We start from the raw sequence: 6,000 nt of genomic DNA, 5'->3' as shown, positions 1-6,000 counted from the left end.
TTTCATGTTTACATTTTTGCAAATTGATTTGATAGTAGCCTACAAGTTTTAAGTGATTGCATAATCTTATGGATGCACACATGATGATAAATGTTTTATGGGTTCACTAAGTTGTGAAAAGTTTCATTTATGTATGTTTGGACCTTGGATAACTAATTCACCCCCCCCCTCTCAGTTATTCTAAATAATTCTAACAATATACCCATAAATAACTCTATTAGAATAATTTTGTTTCTCACAAAATCAAGTGGCCTTATACTATTTGGCCCCTGCTTCCTTTAAGTGTTATATAAATGTCATTACTTCTATCCATTTAATGTGTAAATAAGTTAGCCAACTAGAACATTAAGCAACATAGTCTTCCTAAAATGTGAAGATCTTATACTTGTAAGTAGATGCCTTGGTTTTTCTTTGCCACTAACATTTATAAGTAGAAATCTCATCTATAAAGTGCCACAAAAGATTATCATTATCATTTCAAATATTTTTAGGATAATAATGCATGGAAATCCTAGATGACTAAGAACATGCAAAACATACAATAGAAAAATAACAAAATCCTAGATGACTGACAACATGCAAAATACAAAATAGATAAATAACAAGAAATAATTGAAAATTTCTTTAAGCTCAAGTCTATATTTTAAATGTTTGAGAGAAATTCACAAATCATTACATATATTCCCATTCCTATCTACAAATATCAATAACCTAGAATTATCTCCATTAAGGTATTTGTCTCCTCTCAACAAAAAACCATAGGGTTAATGGAAAACATACTGAGCATTCAACATGACATGAAAATATAAATAAAATAGTCTATTCTCTTAGTATGTCTAAGATTTGGTCATTTTTTCTTCTACTTCATAGTCATAAAAGGGGAAATGGTGAGTATATGAACCAAGTGGAGCTCCTGTTAAAACTTTATCCTTCATTAACTATAAGGCAAACTATTCAATGCTTGATGTTGATCTAGTTAATCAAATTGTATTGCTTCTGTATTAAGATTATGTGAATATTTTATGCAAATACTTCAAATCATATACTATGATACAGTTGCTCAAAGTATGCTTATGTATTGAGCTTCATTAACACCCATCTCTTTACTAGCTTAATAAGTTTATAAACTAATAAACCATGTATAAAATATATGTATTATAGATGAATTTTCAAAAACATTAGCCATAGTTTTTGGAAATGGGGAAGGTGCAAGTCTTACATTGCTTATTTTTCTAATTGCAATAAGAAAAAGAATGAGTTTTACTATGTTTGGGAAGCCAACTACTCAAGTTCTCCACAACAGTTCTTGGCGATTTAGTATAAATTGTATTATGGTAATGTCCAAGTCAAAAGTCAATATGGGATACAAGTCATCACTTGTGAAGACCACAAGATATTTTTTTTTTTTGCATTTATACTATATTGTCCACTTCTTGTATCTTTGGCTTTCAACATCATGAATAAGAAGTGGAGTAACAAACTACATCAAGAGTACAATCAAATTACACTAGGAAGACAAGTAATGTTGTAATAAGCTCTGGTGAAAATAATCTTGGTAATATGACAAAGAGACTCCTTATATCTAAGATTCCTTGCATAATTCTCTATTCTATTTAGCATTGGCTATCTCAATAAGATAAGATCTGCCTTCAATAAAACTAGATTTGTATCAAAGATAATAATCTCTATTTGACATTTTTAGTGCATGCTTACAAATTAATTTCACCAAATTTGAAAAGGAAATTACATCATTTTTGGGCTTCATTGTTTATTCATAAATTTTTCAAATTTTTAGGAGGGAATTACTTATGATTGGTTGTAAAAATAATGTTTCTAGGTTTATAGAGGAAAAATGTTGTTGAGATGGCTGATTGAATATTAATCATGATTATTTGGATATTTTTCCTAGATTTTTTCTTCTTTGAGTATAGTATTCTCAAAATAAAAATTCTATTTTTTATCTATGGTATTCATGAGCATTGATATCTTGATTGCAATCTTCTACTACTCAACAAATGGAATGCCCATCAATATAACCAATAAATATAGAGTTTAATGGTAATTTTTTAAAGATCAATAACAAAAATGCAAGGTTGTAGCCAACACATAAGAGGAAGATCACCTCCTTTACTTCTTGAAATCTTTTGTAACTTGTAGCATTCACTATTAACAAGTCTCTAGACACAATCAAAGAGCTACAGACACACCAAGGACAAACATTATTGTTTAATAGTGAAGTCATTCTATAGAGAGAGATATTTAATGATTTTCCTATACCAAATTACTCCTTTCACTATTATACAAAACAAGAAAGGGGTAAATAAAAGGTTTACTAGGCGTTTCAAAAACAAATTAAAGGTATATTACCATACCACATTAATGCCTCCTCAAATTTTACAAATACATTATTTTAAAATTACAGAGTAATTTTTTGAAGAAATATTTTTGAGGTGATTGACAAAAGTAATGTAATAACTAACAATAAAAAAATGCAAGCTTGAAAATGATAGGATAGCAAATGAAATTATCCATGTTTACACCAGTCTACTTGTTCCAAATACAACACATCAAGGGAGAGAGAGATAGCATAAAAAGGGTTGCCTAGGTATGGAAAATTATATTCGTATTATTCATACAAATAAGCTTGTATATTTTTGGCTCATTTATTACCATATAGTTATTACTACTAATCAAATGCTAATTTGAATCTCCTACATATCAAATAAAAAAAGGGAAATACTGGAGATTTACTTTGGGCCTTTTGAAAGAAAGGTCTATATCACTTACACTTAAATTTCTACTAAAAATTTATAAAAACACAAATTATAATGGAACTTATTTGTTTTCTATGTAGAGTTATTTACAACTTACAAAAAAAAAAGCACAAATTGAAAGTAGTTAGCTCTCTCACAATTCAACATCAATTGGCATGGTCATAAAACCTTAAAAATCCTCCAAAATGAAAACGTACAAGGTATATTTTTCTTCTTAAACAACAATTCTTATATTTTGCAACCAAATTAATGTCTATTTCATATTTACATATGCATAATTTTTAATATTGTACATTATTTTTCAAATACAAGATAATTTAAACAAGAATGAAAAAAGGAAGGTAGTACCAAACATTAGGAAAAATCTTGCTTCTCAATGGTGGAATAAATGGATATGAGTTGGATAAGTTGTTTCTATCACAAATAAACTATCAATGATATTCAAAATTAAGGTTACAAAACTAAACATTGACTACTACAATTATAGTTCACTGAGTCATCCAATATGCACAAATTCTTGTGTTGTTGCAAATCAATTGGAGTAATCTTCATGCACTAGGGGAATGTACCCAAGGACACAAATCTCTTCCTTTACGCCCAAATTGGGCATTAGATTGTCTTTACACTCTACTAAATTAATCCTTCCTCTAATATATGCACACCAAAGAAGTGTCATTTCTTAGATTGTTTATGACATAGGCTTTTGTTTGACATTGTTATCCTACAAATTCTTATATCATTTGAGTATAATTATTATGTGTTATGTCAAATTTAATGGGAAACATTCATTAAATTTTTAAAGAAATACAATATAAATCCATACACGAGTTAATCTATCATTGATCTACATAATCATGCTAAGTGAAAATCAAAAGGTCATTCCTTGACAAAACAATGGTTTCCAATCTTGTAATGACTTCAATATCTACATTTCTATAAGAAAACTAACTAAAAAAGGAAAGATTGACAAAATTAGGTAATGTAGGTAACTCTACTGGGGCTATGGATGCTTGACAAGCAGCAGAGAAATGCCATGTGGAAACTGAGACAATATCATCCTTAGGCCTATGAATGCCTTAATGGCAACAAGACACTACACGATTTGATATTAGGAATGATCAAACTATGTAGCTTACCATGAAAATGGATTTCAAACCATGCTCTCTCCAAAGAGGAAGGTTTAATTCACATGCACACACTAGAATGAAAGCTATGTTCAAAGCCTCTAATGGAATGGCATATGAAATCTACCTCTTTATATATGAACTTATAGCTTGAAAATGTCATTACTAATCTTACCCACTAGGCTTGTCAAATATTACGCATTATAGTTACCACCACACTCTTCCCTTTGTTTGTATAATTATTTATCTTTTCATTAGATATGCCACAATTCTTGAACTTTCTTGATTATCCATTAATTTAGGTACTTCTTTCTTCCCATGCTTTAACCACCATTTCACACCTCATATTTCTCCATCGAAGCCTTAGGATTGCACAAATATGTAAGAAAAAAGAGATTTCATGAATCTAAAAAAGGTAGCCTTCATCGATACATTCTAGAGATATTGAGTACAACAACCCATTGTAGTATAGTTGCTAACAAACTTCTTATTGCATAATGACAAATTTTATGTGTATTTAATTAAAATATATACAAACTATTACTTTAAGATACAGGGTTATTGCATAATCTAGTAGATAACAATAAGCATATTTAGATTTATATTTGACGATAATATACAATGTCATGTCCAAATATTATAATTTTAAAATTGTATTCTAATTACTATAACAAATGCATTGATATTAACTTAATATTTACTAATTGGACATGTAAACAAAATAAATATCAGAAACCCAAAGAATACTTGCTTTTCCAAAATATTGCCAAATAAAATAATTGTAAAAAAAAATCTCATTCTAACTATATAGTAATGTTTCTTTCAAAGTCATACAACATAAAGTAACAACATCAATTCTATTTAAAGATAAAAAAAATACTCCAACACAAACTTTGACCAATGAATCAATATTTACATATTGATCACACACAATAACTATTTTATATTTAAAAGTGAATTTTAATTACTTCAATAATTAAAATATTTTCAAAGAGATTAACTATTTTAATAAGTTAAAAATTATCAAAATTGTCACATCTTAAGTTTCCTATTGACTGTTCCCTTGCACCTCTAATGGTGCAAGTGCTAGTGTAATATATATGAGAAGTACTATGCCATTGTGTGGAACTTGTTAGTCTGGCTTTTAATTGGGAGACTTATGTTTTCACTTCATTTTAAGCTAGGTATTAAAAATTAATTTTTAAAGAATGTTTCTATTTTTTATTGACTTTTTAAATATTTTTCTAGATTTTTTTTTTCATTTTTATTAATTTTTTAAAAAAAGAGTTATGTAACCATTGTGAATTCCCTTGCACCTCTAATGGTGCAAGTGATAGTGTAATATATGTTGGAATTACAATAGGAAAGGTAAAATTCTGCTGGGGGGGTGGTGGGGTGGGTGGGGGTGAATCAATGCTTCAAACTTTGACCCATAAAATATTCACCGCACAACCATCTTAGACATTCAATAAGTAAACTAAAATACCATGTAAAGTATGTAAAGAAGTAAACATTCACACATATAACACAAGATACGATTACCTAGAAACCCTCCAATGAGAAGGTAAAATTGGGGTGGGGATGACACCCACAAATCTTCACTACTACAGTAATAAAGTGTATCTAATAAAGGTTACAATGTTTGATCATGAACCATGATCTACCCTATGAAAGGTTTGCCCTATTAAATTCTTACAAAGGCTATTAGGTCTCACCCTGTTAAAGGATTTCAACACCCTATTAAAAGTGTGTCTAATTAAAGGACTTCAACTCACAATGAAGTAAGCACCTTGTTAGAGGATTTCAATATAGCTTGTTAGGACTACTTTGTTAAAATATTTAACTGATTCACCTGTTAGAATGTCTCAGCATTGATCCTATGATTAACACTCTCATGTTTGATGATAGATCACCTCTATCCTATTGTGTACTTGATCCTTCTTGATCATATGTCTCTCTATTATTCACTATTTCCTTCCTTTGTTCTCCTTTAACTGATTCTGCAATACAATTTAGATCATAATGCCTTGATCATCATGAATATCTTGGTTTGTGCATGCAAAATTCTCCTTGATCATTCATTCATTCCCTTTCATGCTCAT

This window comes from Cupressus sempervirens, chromosome 10 (assembly GCF_028749045.1).
Source record: "Cupressus sempervirens isolate cs-2001-9-10 chromosome 10, ASM2874904v1, whole genome shotgun sequence".
NCBI lineage: Eukaryota > Viridiplantae > Streptophyta > Pinopsida > Cupressales > Cupressaceae > Cupressus > Cupressus sempervirens.
This window is presented reverse-complemented; position numbering follows the sequence as displayed.